Here is a 16,688-nt window from a genome sequence, read left to right as displayed (position 1 = left end):
GTGCAGAATTCGTTTTGTTCAATGCAGTTCGGTTTGTGTAAAATGCCTTATTCTATCCAGGAGAGGATAGCGCTATAGTCGAGGCCTATATTCGTTCTGGATCGTTTGAAGAATCACGTCAAGTATTCGTAGAAATGCCTGTATCCCAGAGAAGAGCAACAAATACGATTTAAAATGGCGTACAACAGGTTTGGTTCCAAATGCAATACGAAATAGGCAATCTTCCATTAGAACTCCACATTGCCGATATTGAAAGGAGAATTACTGCCAGTCTAGAAGATGCTAGAGGCCAGCTCTTAGACGCCAGTCTAAGATTTTCGAAGAATTCTATGCGCAATTAACTGATAATTAAAATGAATACAGTTTCTTCCAACAAGACGAATCAACGTGTCGCATATCAAACGTTTCACTGAATCGCGTTCGTGCAGCTTTCACAAATGAACGAGCTGTCAGCAGAGGACGGTGGCTTACACGTTCCCCCAGATTTGTCTACTTGCGATTTTTTCTTTTGGGGGTACTTAAAGGAAAGAGTTTATGGATGTAATCCCCACAATATTGATGAACTGAAGGTGAAGATTCAACGAGAAATCAACGCAATTGAGAACAACTTTTTGCGTCAGACGACACTCGTATGATCAGTCGAGCAAAAAAGTGCATCGATGCTCGATTTTGAACATCTTTTGTAAATAAATGCAACATTTAAATTACGTTTTATGTTTTTCTTATTTAATTTATCCTTATCATCCATAAAATTTCATTCCAACGTAACCTATTTTGCAGCGGTTAAATTATGGGTTCAGTTTTATGTTGCTTATTGTACGTATATATATATATATATATACAGATTGTATCACCACAAAGTTTTCCCGGGACTTTCATAACCTATTCTATTCGTTAAATAATGAAAAAAGTACAAATAAACATGTTCTAAAATGCTTCGTTTGCGAGTTACTGCTAGTGAAAATTTCGCTCGGATTTCAGCTACCTGGTTTGAATGAGGATGTACTGAAATTATTCGTATGTTAATTAAGGAACAAAATAAAAAATAATGCCCGGTATCAAAAACTATCCCAAAAAGCTAATTAGCACAAAATATGAAAATCTTTAAATGGTATCTAGTTACAAATATCCAGGAAAAATGAAGTACAAAACCAAGTAACAAATAAAGTATAACAGAAAAAGATAGAGCGGCAATAGAAGAATGAAGAAATAAATTGGATAAATTATGTTTCTTGACAAAAGATATATTTACAATAAAAATAACTTCCCAAAATGGGTAAAAAAAAAAACATTATGGCACAACGGTACCGCACGGAAGTGAAACTTTACACCTTAACCGAACTGGAAACGTTAAACAAAACTAAACTCAAAAATCTAACCGTGAATTGTATAAAGAGATACAGGATAACAAAAATGCTATAAGAAGCAGCCTGGTGTTTACAGAATGTACGAGCAGAGAAAAATCAAAAAAAATCATTAAATTTTGGAAACAAAAGAACATCCATATGTACAAAGAACAAATAAACAAACGGTTCTAGGGATCCAGAAACAGGAAATGAAAGACAGAATTTGAAACAATGAGGAAAGAAAAAATCATACCGAAGTGAAACGGTCGGAGAGAAAGACAGAACAGGCGGAAAGAATGAAAAAATACTGGAAGAAAAAAAGAAATTAGAAGAATACTAATTGGCTGCCCCAACCGCAAAAAAAATTAATAAAAAACCTGATTTAATTATTAATTTTTTAATATTAAAAAAAAATTTATCAAGTAATTTTTGAATTTAAATACCTTGCGCAGTTTTAAAACTGTAAATACCTACATTTTAAATAACTCATTTAAAAATTTTAAAACGCTGATAAATTTATAGATATTTAAATATTCTGAAATTATTATATAAGTATTATTTAAACAATTTATACTCTAAGTGTTAGATAACACAATTTTCATGTTTGTCTAACAGATTGGACGGCCTTAAATAAATTAATCAATTACTATTGTTTATATTTGTTTGTATGTGTTTACATAACGGATCAACAAAAGTGAACCAAAACAGAAACTAAATTATCGATTTAACGTTGTTCTGTAACAAATATATATAATGTACGTATACATTTATTTATATAGTAAAATCACGCTGATGTACAATAACAGTTATTGATGGATGTTATTGAAATAGTTTTTTAGAGTGTGAAAAATAACTAGATCGTGGATACCGGTATTCTTTGGCGGTCGGGTTTCGATTAATAACCACACATCTCAGGAACGGTCGAACTAAGACTGTACAAGACTACACTTCATTTACACTCGTACATATCATCCTCTGAAGGATTACCTGAACGGTAATTCCCGAGGGCTAAACAGGAAAAAGGAAAAGAGTGTGAAAAATAAAATAAATAATCTGTCTCGATCCCGAAACCTCAGAATAAAACGTAAACTCGTTACCACTCTGCTAGGGAAACAATTTAGTAAAATAAAACTTTTGATGTGGACACCACATGACTTCCTTTTACGCCGATTAAATTACATATACACATTTTTTGCTGCGCTTCATTTAAACTTATTTCATTTGAAAATGAGATACGATCCTCAAATTCTTTAATAAAAAGGACAGTTACACAGCCGTTGAAATATTAGTTTTTATTAGCATCAAATATTTTATACGGTTATTAATTCAACAATCTTACCTGAAATATTAGAATAGAGTAAAAGTCCTTTTTTTTAGTTGTATTATTAGATCAGTATTATTCGTATCTTCGTAAGTTGTCGATTAACAAAAGTTTTAGATTTCTGGTGTGTCGTATAAATAAAAATTAATAATAACTAAATTATTCGGTTTAGTGAACTCCTAACGTTTGGTTAACAAACGTTAATTTAAACACGTTACGATGTAAAATATTAAATTTTTATTATTGAATTACTTGGTGAACGATCAAAAATGAAAAAGAAACAATCTAAAGCAAAAAAGATAACATGAAAAAATATATCTCAAAAAAAACGACAAGAAGATGAATGTAAAGAGGAAGAAAATATTAAGAACAAGGAAAGAATAAAAATATTAAGAGATGATGAATATAAAAGACAGAGAAAATATGAAAACTAAAGAACGTGTACAAAAATTAAGGTCAGAATAATTATATAAAACCAAAGATCGATTAAATGATAGGCAACAAAAAACAAAAAAACGAAACTATGATCAACTTCGACTTAGAGAGAATATTTTCCGATAATGTCAGAGGAGTAATAAACTAAAAGATAAGAATTATTTGCAATTTATTAAACATCAGGCATGTATGCCTCAGTTTATATGTTCTGGTGAGGGTCTATTTTTCAGTCACGCTGTAGTTAAATTTAATGTAGATAAAATTAAACAGAAATTTCAGAATAATTAAATAAAATTAAACTTAAAAAAATAATACGATTCTAAATTATAATTTTCAATTAATATTTAACAATCAAATGTTTCAGCAAATCTGTTACATATACACATTTTTAATAACACCTATTAAATTACATATACACATTTTTAGATGTATATCAAATTTTATTTCCCTAATAACTTCTGATTTTCATATATATATATTTTTTATTATTTTTATTGAAAAATTCTTTTACAATCACGGGTTAATAATTAATTATTAATATATCAATATATTCCAATTTAAAAAGAAAGTTAAAAAAATCAATTAAAAGAAAAAAGTTTAAAAAAAAGAAGATAAGTCGTATTTGAACCGATGTGCCTACCCCTGAGATTCAAATATTACATTAATGAAAATTTCATTTGACTATAACTCTGGAACCGATGAAAATAAGTACCACTTATGATATATCATTGAAAAGCCCTCAATGAGGGCTTATTACTGCAGTTAAAAAACATCTAATAGTTATGATATTTTGGGCGTTTTTGGATACTTTTGGTTCAGTCGATCGCAATCAAAATGGGAAGTGCACAACTAAATATTACAACAATCCTAAATCCAAAATTTCAACATCCTACGGCTAATCGTTTTTTACTTATGCGAGATATATACGTACGTACAGACATTACGCCGTAGTCAAAATGGATTCAGGGATGGTCAAAATGGATATTTCCGTTGAAATCTGAAAACCGAAATTTTTCACTATAATAATACTTCCTTTACTTCGTACAGGGAAGTAAAAATAGTAATATTTAATGTACCCTTTAACCGGGATTTTTTTCGACCGATTAACTAAAAAAATAGTAATTGTCATTGTTACTCAATTTTAACTTTTAAACTCAGAATTTAAAAAAATCCTTTCTAGTATGCACTGCTCACATAAGAAGAAAAACCTGTACAAACAAATATTTTCATCAAATTATGTTTATTAATTTTTCAGGGCGTTGTTTTTTAATCATTCGCGTGTTCTTTTATACAAAATGTTTCTCAAAGTTCTTCCGGGACTTTCATAACCTATTCTACTCGTGAAAATAATAAAAAAAAGTCCATATAAATATATAACCTACAATGTTTCGTTCGCGAGTAACGGCTAGTGAAGAATTTCGCTCGGATTTTAACTACCCTGGTGAAATGAGGTCGTAATGAAATTTTTAGGGCGTTTGTTAAAGACAGGAATATCCCTTATAGTTCTTGATCTGAAAAATCGATTAAAACTCGGATGGGGCTGTGTCGGGTCGCACGGACGTTGGTTTAACGGGAAACGTTATAGACCTGGGATGAAGTTCCTACGAGCTACAGACCTTTCTTTCTTTTTTTCTTTTTCCTGTTTAGCCTCCGGTAATTACCGTTTACATAATACTTCAGAAGATGAATGAGGATGATATGTACGAGTGTAAATGAAGTGGAGTCTTGTACATTCTCAGTTCGACCGTTCCTGAGATGTGTATCGGATTGAAATAAAAACGACACATAAATTGTGTTCCAAATTTAATTTTAACATAAAACAGACACTAAATGGTATATGATATTTATTTCAACTAATATTCGATGATAATTTTGTTCATCATCGGTCTGTGATATAAGACGTAAGAGACCTAATGAATAATAAGCAGTGGTACAGTCTGGTATGAGACATTCCAGTATGAGACATATGTACATGAGATGTACAGTCAGTGGTATAGGTGCTCGCGTTGTCGGCTCCTTCAGCGATCGCGCCGTGCCGGCTTTGCGTCGCTCCCGCAACAGTCTCGCTCGCTCGGCCGGACATCGGAGTACCTGTGCGTGGGCCATAATCTCCCCTTTCCAACGATAGGTGTAATTTATATTTCCGGCTGGCTTTTCTGCGGGCTGAGGCTGACATATTGAATTTTTTATACTTTTTTACACATAAATATTGTCAAAAATACACTTATAAAATGCACTAATACACGAATCACTGCGATATCACGTCTTTGTCGTGATCTACACGGAATGGAAATGAGCGAGAGCACCAGTTTTGGCCGATCTGCGTTGTGACTCCCCCCCCCCCCCAACCGGGTCGTCAATGACGCAAACTGTAAGTCGTATCGGCGAGCTGACCATGTAAGTTATAAAGTAACACCTCATTTACGTGTCTGAGACTAATAAGTTAGGGAGTTATTAAGGCAGGAGGACGGACGTAGATGTTTTCGTTACCCTACAAATTTCTGTATTTCACACACGTATGTTTCGTTGTGATTTTAAAGACGTTTTCATGTCAAAATAGCACAGCTCACTGTACCCGATTTAATTAATGTTCCTTCAAGAATGATTTAAACGTTAATACAGTACTGCGCATTGTTGAATTTTTTTGCAAATTATGAAAAAATAATTTTTCAGAAAATTTATTGTATTTTTGTCATTACTAAAAAAAATTATTATCTAAGTAATTTTTTATTTATTTATTTTCAATTTACAATTGTATAATTCCGAGTTGTTTTTTCAATTATTTAACAGAGATTTTTAACAATACATTTTGTTCTTACAAACTTTTCACATTACTTAAAAAAAATTTAGTTTTTGCTTACATTAAATAAATTCTTTTCTGACAAATGTAGTGATGTACTGTATAAATGAAATTCAACTTTTCTTATACCGTTTTGTTCAAAATTAATTTTTGTACCGGTATTGTTTGAAATTTTTATTTGTTTATTACACATTTAATATTGTACGTCAAACATAAAAAAATATGGCTTTTTACTCCAATTTATTGGTTTCCACCCCAGATTTATAAAAAAACTATTGTAGATTCGGTTCTGAAAGCTATTTTATTCGGTTTTTCAGGTCAAAAATTGTAAGAAATCACTAATTCTGCCCCTTTATTAAGGTCCTAAAAATTTTAATACGACCTCGTTTCACCGGGGTAGTTGAAATCCAAACGAATTCTTTCATTATCCGTAACTCGCAAACGAAGCATTTTAAGATATACGTTTAAGAACTTTTTCCATTAGTTTCTCTAGTAGAATAGGTTATGAAATACCCTGGAAAACTTCTTGATACCACTCTGTATAGTTTTTCTAAAACGGTGGGCTGGCTACCTGTAAAACTAAATAAAAAATATCCTTAGGTCCGCCTTTTGTTAATTTTGTATAAAAATTTTTATACCTCAATTTAGGATGGACGAATCACATTAATATTTGGTAAGAATCTTCGTAATAAAGTTTTAAAACAATAAAAAAATCAGAACTTAAATAACTTTGCAAATTAAAAAATGGTGGCCGTTTATTTTTCAATCCGTTATATCTCCGTATATATTACTTTTATAAAAATTTATTATTCGCTAAAATATTAAGCCTTTTATTTTAAACAAAATGACATTTTATTTTTTTAAATCGGTTAACAAATACTCGATTTAGGGCAGAAAATTGATTTGTTAATTTTGTGTCTGTTTTCATGTCCTCCACTTTACTTTCAATTCGATTAATAGTAATTGTTTTTATTTATTATTAATTCTAGTATTTTAAATTAGTATCAAAGCAATAACTTTCTCATAATAATAGACCTAATAATTATGACACGGAAATTACAACATCAATTTTCTGACATAACTCGGCTATTTGTTAACCGATTTCAAATAAATAAAATATCATTTTGTTCAAAATAAAAGGCTTAATATTTTAGAAAATAACATAAATTTTGTTTTATGGAGATATAACGGATTGAAAAATAAAATGGCCGCCATTTTGTAATTTACCAAGGTATTTAATTCCTGATTTTTTACTAGTATTAAAACTTTATTACCAAGAAGCTTACAAAATATTAATGTAATTAGTCTATTTGAACTTAAGATATCAATTTTTATATAAAAATAATAAAAAGTAGAACAGGAGAACGAAGGAGAAATTTCCATATTTCTTGTAAATAGAATTTTGTAAAGTAGAATTCGAAAAAGTATAGCCAGCCAGTCATTTTATAAACACTCTGTATATATATTACTTTACTCCGTGGATAAGTGGTAAGTACTTTGTTTCAACCGGAAGATTCGAGGTTCCAATCCCGCTCGGTTTTGATACTTTTCATACTCTTGAAAATTTCCATTTTATTCAGAAATATAAGTGCGGCTTTTAAATTTGACGTCATCCTATAATTTTGAGCGTTATAAATAAAAAATGATAGATTTTAAATTATTATTATTAAACAATAATATTAAAAATTATTGATTTTACGTAATATTTTAACATTAACATACAATATTTGTGTTTAAAAGGTTCTTTCCTTATTAGTTTTTACTGTACTAAAATACAACTTTATTTTTAACGTTCCGTGAATACATTGTTTAGTTAAATGAGTTCAACGGCACAGTTCTGTTGTATATCTTGTTAAAACATTAAGATTTGATGCGGACACCACATGACTTCCTTGTGCGCCTATTAAATTACATATACAGTTTTTCGGCTGCACGCCATTTAAACTTACTTCATTTGAAAGTGAGATACGATCCTCCGATTCTTTAATAAAAAGAATTGTGGTGGACACCACATGCATAACATTTTTTGTGGTGTCCGTATCAGCATTTTATATTAGTTTATATATTAATTTTGTTTCACGTTGCTGAAGTAGGTATGTGGTGTAAGTGAGAACGTGTCGGATCCTTAACCGTGCACACATCGGTTCGAATCCGACTTCATATACATAAATTTTCTTAATAATTTATTAATAATTATTAACCTCTGATTCTAACAATTTTTGAATTAAAATGGAAAGTGTATAAAATGTTATTTCACCAATAACTTGTGATTTTTTCTTTTTTTTTCTGAATTGTTATTGAATTATTATTTATTAGTAAAACTGTTTTTACAATCAGAAGTGAATAATTATTATATTTATAGATATTATATTAAATAAACCGATATATATAAGTTAAAAAAAAATGTTAAAAAAAATATATGTATATGAAATCGGATTCCGAACCGATGTGCCTTCCCCATGTAAGATCCAAATATTTTATTAATTAAAATTTTATTTTTAACTCTGGAGCCGATGAAAATAACTACCACTTCTAACATATCGTTGAAAATCTGTCGACAAGGGGTTATTACTGTAGTTAAGAAAAAGCCCAAAATCCAATTGTTTCAAAATTGAAACCCCGCGTTATTTACAGGTCTGACTGTATACACATTTTTGGCCCGATCAATTGCAATCAAAAGGGGAGGTGCACAACTACATGTTACAACAGTCATAAATACAAAATTTCAACATTCTACGTCTAATCTTTTTGAGTTATACGAGATACATACGTATGCACGTGCAGACTTCACGCCGAAACTACTCAAAATGGATTCTGGGATAATCAAAATGGATATTTCCGTTGAATTTTGAAAACCGAAATTTTTCGCGAGTATATTCCTTTACATTCTTATTATATTCCTTCACCTCGTACAAGAAAATAAACCACCTAGTTGTTCTAGTGGTGAACGCATCTTCCCAAATCAGCTGATTTCGAAATCGATATTTCCAACGTTCAAATCCTAAAGGCAAGTACTTTTATACGGATTTGAATACTAGATCGTAGATACCGGTGTTCTTTGGTGGTTGGGTTTCAATTAGCCACACGTCTCAGAATGGTCGAACTGAGACTATACAAGACTACATTTCATTTATATTCATGCATATCTTCCTCTGAAGTAATATCTGAACGGTAATTCCTGGAGGCTAAACAGGAAAAGAAAGAAAGACCCTTCTACCGTGTAAGCCGGTCACTACTCTATCTACGTAAAGCGCGGCAAAATCAATATTAAAGAAATTTAGTTTCTTTATATATATATAAAGACCTACCGCATGAAAATAAACAGAAACAAAACGAAAGTAATGAAATGTAGTAGAAATAACGAAGATGGACCACTGAATGAAAACAGGAACAGAAAAGATCATGGAGGTAGAACAATTTTGTCATTTGTGAAGTAGAATTACTAAATATGGACGAAGCAGGAGCGATATAAAAGGCCGAATAGTACAGACGAAACGAGCCTTAAGTAGGAAATATAATTTCTTTACACCAAAAATTAATTTAAACGTCAGGAAAGGATTTTTGAAAGTATATGTTTGGAGCGTAGCTTTATATGGAAGTGAAACTTGGACGATCGGAGTACCCGAGAAGAAAAGATTAGAAGCTTTTGAAATATGGTGCTACAGGAGAATGTTAGAAATCAGATGAACGGATAAAGTGACAAACGAAGAGGTGGTGCGGCAAAACGATAAAGAAAGAAGCATTTGGAAAAATATAGTTAAAAGAAGAGACAGACTTATAGGCCACATATTAAGGCATCCTGGAATAGTCGCTTTAATATTGGAGGGATAGATAGAAGGAAAAAAATTGTGTAGACAGGCAACGTTTGGAATATGTAAAACAGATTGTTAGGGATGTAGGATGTACGGAGTATACCGAAATGAAACGACTAGCACTAGATAGGGAATCTTGGAGATCTGCGTCAAACCAGTCGAATGACTGAAGACAAAAAAAAACGCATATCAACCACTGTAGTCAAATTATCCCGATGAAAATTTATAGCGTATGAAAAATACATCAATAGATCATTGCACACTTATCAATTTGTTTTCAAATAATTTAACCAGTCTGATATACTGGAATGTATCGTACGTATGCCGTTATTGCGGTTTTTATTCTGTCAATCGAGCGTGGTCTGTTGCGAAACACTGCTTGTTTCGCTTCCCCTCGTAGAAAGTAATGTGGGAGAGTCAGATCGGGCCATTGTACAGGCCAGAAACCCCTTGAAATGATCGTTACCAAAAACTTTCGTAAAAAAGTCATTGACCTTGTTAGCTGTGCGTGCTGTCACGCCATCTTGTTGGAACTGACCGTGATTGATTTCCACTTTTGTTAACTTATTAATAAAATTTGTTAAAACAGCACAATAACGATCACTATTAACTATATTTTCAAAATATATTGCACTCACAATACGCATTCCACTCCGACTAAATTTTTCGCTTCGTGTAAAGATCTTTCGTGTGATTCGCGGAGGGTTAGTTGTCGACCGCAGTAGAGTATTGTGTTAATTAATATATTCTCCCAGATGAAACCACAGTAGATCTTTAAAAAAAGCATAATTTCGAGGATACCTAAGGAATTTTGGTCGATAAAACATTTAAACCGTTGACAATAATCTATATTTTGTCACGATCTGTAGGTTTCAGTTCTTGAATATACATTACTTTGTTGGGGCAAAGTTGCAGTTCTTTTCTTATAGCTTTAAGTAAGGTAGCAAATCCGATATCCCGATATCTTCCTGCTGTGTTCACTTACGTTTGATTTTGATGGACATTCGGCCATAGCATCCGAAGTATGAAACATCTACTCGTTTAGTTTAGACGGTCTTCAACTTCGACAAAGCCCGTTGCCCAAAATTTTGCGATTAGATTTCGAATTGTATTGCGGTGAGGAACAAAAGCAGTATTTTGAAACTTGTGCTTATCTAAATCAGTAAATCTGTCACATTTAAGAAAGAAGTGTTCAACAAGAAAATCACGTTTCTTTACCGAAAGAACCGTTACGTTTCTCGCACATATTGATTCCGAAAAACAAAAAAAAACGGGGAACGAAACGAAACACGTTTAGTCACAACTCAAAAACTGGTGTCTTGGTTTATTACTGAACACCGCCCAACAAAGTCGTGGGCCACCAACCTAAAGCTGAAAGAATAGAATTCACCATATAATTCTAAAGTACGAGGTGTGTGAGAAAAGTAATGAGATTGGTAACACTGTGAGCGATCTGGCAACGCTGTGTGTACCAGTCTGTGCTAGACCGGTTAGTTCATCCCTTCCACCTGCTCAGAACGAGTTTCAACTCCGTTCAGCCATCATATTATTTTTGACAGCGCCATCAGTGAAGTTGTGTTTTTGTTGTATGTTACGAAAAAGAAGCATCGGAGTTTAGAGCGACGTTGTGCGATCAAATTTTGTGTTAAACTTGGGGAATCCGCGAGTGACTTCTGAAAAGTTGAAACAGGCCTATGGGGAACATTGCTTATCAAGAGCACAAGTTTTCCGCCGGCACAAATCATTTTCGGAAGGCCGAGAACACGTTGAAGATCAACCTCGCTCAGAGAAACCTTCAACTTCAAAATCTGACGAAAACGTTGAGCGTGTGAGGGTTCTTGTGAGATCAGACCGTCGTTTAACAATAAGGATGATGAGTGAACAGTTAAATTTAAACGCTTTCACCGTACATCAAATTTTGACAAACGATTTTGACTTTTTTTTTTTTTTTTGTCTTCAGTCATTTGACTGGTTTGATGCAGCTATCAAGATTCCTTATCTAGTGCTAGTCGTTTCATTTCAGTATACCCTCTACATCCTACATCCCCAACAATTTGTTTTACATACTCCAAACGTGGCCTGCCTACACAATTTTTCCCTTCTACCTGTCCTTCCAATATTAAAGCGACTATTCCAGGATGCCTTAGTATGTGGCCTATAAGTCTGTCTCTTCTTTTAACTATATTTTTCCAAATGCTTCTTTCTTCATCTATTTGCCGCAATACCTCTTCATTTGTCACTTTATCCACCCATCTGATTTTTAACATTCTCCTATAGCACCACATTTCAAAAGCTTCTAATCTTTTCTTCTCAGATATTCCGATCGTCCAAGTTTCACTTCCATATAAAGCGACACTCCAAACATACACTTTCAAAAATCTTTTCCTGACATTTAAATTAATTTTTGATGTAAACAAATTATATTTCTTACTGAAGGCTCGTTTAGCTTGTGCTATTCGGCATTTTATATCGCTCCTGCTTCGTCCATCTTTAGTAATTTTACTTCCCAAATAACAAAATTCTTCTACCTCCATAATCTTTTCTCCTCCTATTTTCACATTCAGCGGTCCATCTTTGTTATTTCTACTACATTTCATTACTTTTGTTTTGTTCTTGTTTATTTTCACGCGATAGTTCTTCCGTAGGACTTCATCTATGCCGTTCATTGTTTCTTCTAAATCCGTTTTACTCTCGGCTAGAATTACAATATCATCAGCAAATCGTAGCATCTTTATCTTTTCACCTTGTACTGTTACTCCGAATCTAAATTGTTCTTTAACATCATTAACTGCTAGTTCCATGTAAAGATTAAAAAGTAACGGGGATAGGGAACATCCTTGTCGGACTCCCTTTCTTATTAGGGCTTCTTTCTTATGTTCTTCAATTGTTATTGTTGCTGTTTGGTTCCTGTACATGTTAGCAATTGTTCTTCTATCTCTGTATTTGAACCCTAATTTTTTTAAAATGCTGAACATTTTATTCCAGTCTACGTTATCGAAAGCCTTTTCTAGGTCTATAAACGCCAAGTATGTTGGTTTGTTTTTCTTTAATCTTCCTTCTACTATTAATCTGAGGCCTAAAATTGCTTCCCTTGTCCCTATACGTTTCCTGAAACCGAATTGGTCTTCTCCTAACACTTCTTCCACTCTCCTCTCAATTCTTCTGTATAAAATTCTAGTTAAGATTTTTGATGCATGACTAGTTAAACTAATTGTTCTGTATTCTTCACATTTATCTGCCCCTGCTTTCTTTGGTATCATTACTATAACACTTTTTTTGACATGGGATTTTGACGTGGGAAAGATTTGTGCGAAATCGGTGCCGAAAAACCTCACAACGGAACAGAAGAACAATCGGAGAAACGTGTGCATTAATATTCTTGAGAGGATTGACAACGACCAAGAATTCTTCAATAGTGTGATCACAGGTGATGAATCCTGGATATTTGAGTACGATCCTGAAACAAAGCGGCAAAGCAAAGATTGATACACTTCGTCATCTCCTGGACCGAAAAAATGTCGAATGAGCAAATCAAAAATCAAAACCGTGCCGATTTGCCTTTTTTGACAGTAGGGGTATCGTGCATAAAGAATTTGTTCCTCCAGGATAAACCGTAAACCAAGTGTTTTACAAAGGTGTCCTTGAATGGCTCAGGAAAAGATTGATTCGCGGGAGACCAGAAATTGCAGAGAAGTTAATGCTTCATCATGACAATACCCATTGTCACACGGTCATTTCCATCAGGGATTTTTTGACCTCAAAACGCATTCCTACGTTTACTCAACTCCCCTATTCACCGGATTTGAGTCCTTGTGACTTTTTCTTTTTCCCGAAATTGAAATATGTCTTAAAAGGACGTCATTTTTGAACTCTGGAGAACATTCAAAAGACTGTGACCGACCGGTTAAAAGCTCTACCGGTTGAAGCCTTCCAGCGCTGCTACCAGGAGTGAGAATAACGACTCCGCCGGTGTATAGCTGCCCAAGGGAACTACTTTGAATGGGATAATATTGTTGTTTGAAAAAAATAAAAACTTTTGTAAGTAAAATCTGAGTCTCATTACTTTTCTCCCACACCTCAGATAATGCACAAAGACGTTACAAATGCATTGTATTTTTGTTATTCTTTTCCTCTATGTGGTAACAGGTTGAAACAACTTATAGCAGAAATCCGACTACTATTTTGATATACAATTTCGTTTATTTTTGGCAGAAATTATTGATGTAGATGTATTTTTTGTTAACAAAAAGAAATTTTATATTAAAGGCAACAAAACAAATTTTATTAAACGATTGTATTTAAATAATCAATTATTAGGTAATTTAATCGATTCTCGTTCTAGAGAAGTGCCAAATTTATTTGATTTGTTAAATATACTATAACTTATTATCTTATAAATCACATTACAGATATTATTCTGTTGTACAAATAACATCAATAATTTCATTTATAAAAACTAAGGCGTATAATAAATATAATTACTTTCAGAGAAAGTAAATTTGTTTAAATTATTAATAATTATTTGTTGTAATATTATTTTATTATAAAAACGGTTTAATTTGATGTAATTGTAGTAAATGTATTATAATAAAAAAATAATTATAAAAATATATATATATATTATTATTTTTCAGGATAAAGCAAACAGAAGAATTTTTAATTAAAACTTACTACGTTCATCAAAAGGTCAGTTCTTTTATTTAATTTAAAATAAAACAGTAATTATATATTAATATTTTGAAAATATCACTTACTATTATTTTATCTCCAAAAAAAATTTCTAAATTATTGAAAATATATTCCGAGTGTTTCAATAAGTTCATCCGATACTTTAATGACAATTTTCAACGGTTAGGACGTTTAAATGGCCTTTGATCTCTACATTACCGTTTAATTTTTTTTTTAATGGTTAATTAATAAATTTTTCTAATAAATAACAACAGGTAAAATAAAAATACTATAAGAAACAGCAAAAAAATAAGCCTTCAAATATCTTTTGAAAAAATACAATACATCAAAAATAATACCAACGTTTTTTTTAAAAAACTGGTGTGGGAAAAAGTAAATGGTAAACAATTTAAATACCTCAAAGAAACTAAAGACCGGCTAAGAAAAAATAAGAAGTCAGAATGAAAAAAATGCAACCGGCCGATCGTCTAATACAAAACAAGTATATGAAAAAAAAGTATATTTATAAATAAAAAATTAAAGCGTTTGAACATGGTATTTCATCTAGAAATGTTGAACGCTGCAAAAGTTTTGTCAATGATCAACAACAGTCTTTTAAAAAAAAAATCCCTTTCGGCAAGCCTTAAGGCGGAGGTAGATTTCACCGGTGCTAAGTACGAGATAAAAAAGATTTCCACCTTAAACTTGAACAAAACTTCAAATTTACTCAATACGACGATGGTTGAATGTGAAAAAAGTTCAATGTTTAGTCCCATCTTCTTATAACTCCGGCAACATTTTGGTCATCCCTTGCCGTAACGGTTGGTCATATCAAAAATTGTTTCAGACAAATGTTTTAGGTATGCTTAGACGACTAACGACCACTTTAAACAGATTCGATATTGTGCCTATTAAGGTTTTCCACCTGGTGGCCCAATAGTTGTTGGTCATATCAAAAAACTTTACTTAGATAATTTTTAAACTCTTATCTAAAGAATAGTTGGAACTTTAAACGAATTATTCCATATTTTACTTAATAAGAAAATTATAGCGAATTTTGTTTTTTTTTCGAAAAATCAGCCCCCATTTACACTCCTAGGGTCCGATTTTGCTTATTAACGTACTCGACCGAGATTTTTGGTTGTTATATTTTGTGTATCAATTTCAAAGTGATTGGCGCATAATTACGGCAGTTATCGGGTCCACAAGAAAGTGAAATATGTATATTAATATATATATATATATATGTATGTGTGTGCGTGTGTGTATGTATATATTAACTTTTGAACTGACGGTTTTTTTGTGGTCTTGATGATGTGAAACGCGAAGGTATGTGGAAATTTTCCGGAAGCGAATCATTTTACGTATTACAGTAGGTAGCTTTCTTATGAAATTTCATAAAATCGGGTACCGCCTTACCTGCTTGTCTGCAGGGATGTAAAACATAATAAAATTAAAATTTTATGCATAGAAATACTTTACCTGTACCTAATCCTATTTAGAAATATTAAACAAGACATAAAAACCGATTATTCTGTGTACGATTACATCTTCCGGTAGAATCAAATTTACTCAATACGACAGTGGTTGAATGTTGAAAAGTGGTTGAAAAGTTCAATGTTTAGCATAATGTTTAGCCCCATCTTCTTATAACTCCGGCAACATTTTGGTCATCTCATGCCGTAAGGGTTGGTCATATCAAAAATTGTTTCAGACAAAAGTTTTAGGTAATGTTTAGAAGACTAACGACTTTTTAAAGTAAACACAAAAAAATAAACTGTACCTACAAAGCAACTTGTCCTGACTGACTGATTGATCAATATCTAGCAAAAACTGCTGAATATAAATTGATGAAAATTTATATAAATATTTTTCTCACCATGTAAGTGCATACTAAGAAAGGATTGTTTGTAATTGTGAGTTTGGAATGGAATGCAAAGTTGGCAGGAGTCTATTACTCCCTACTTTATCGCAGAACCTGGACAGAGTCCCTTGCTGCTGGATCATTCTAATCGGGCTTGTTTTTTTTTTTTTTAAAGGTTATTTTTTAATCTCGGATCTAATTTTTCAAGTTTTGTCTATTATTATTTTAGTGAATTTAAGACGGATTTAATTGCATTCCAATCCGTTGTTAAACCAGCATTATCGAACCCATTTCATGGGCCGACCGCGGAAGGCTAGGCTTATAAAGCCTGTCCTCCCGACGTAATTCCCCTTCAGACCGTCCACTGAAGTCCTTTCGAGCTAACTCTTTAATAGGCTAGCAGGAATACGCCACAACGGGGCACTAGCTATAATGAGGGAGC

The 16,688-nt window shown here is 32.4% G+C and overlaps 1 protein-coding gene across 4 annotated transcripts in view; it reads left to right on the top strand.

The window, feature by feature from the left end:
* LOC142333674 (uncharacterized) overlaps positions 1-16,688 on the top strand; it is a 434,117-nt gene that overhangs the window by 147,985 nt on the left and 269,444 nt on the right. For all 4 annotated transcript variants that reach the window (XM_075381088.1, XM_075381087.1, XM_075381086.1 and 1 more), the window contains exon 2: positions 14,349-14,400. The gene's annotated coding sequence lies outside the window, so the exon portion shown is untranslated. The remainder of the gene's footprint in view (positions 1-14,348; positions 14,401-16,688) is intronic.

This window comes from Lycorma delicatula, chromosome 13, assembly GCF_047948215.1.
Source record: "Lycorma delicatula isolate Av1 chromosome 13, ASM4794821v1, whole genome shotgun sequence".
NCBI lineage: Eukaryota > Metazoa > Arthropoda > Insecta > Hemiptera > Fulgoridae > Lycorma > Lycorma delicatula.
This window is presented reverse-complemented; position numbering and strand designations above follow the sequence as displayed.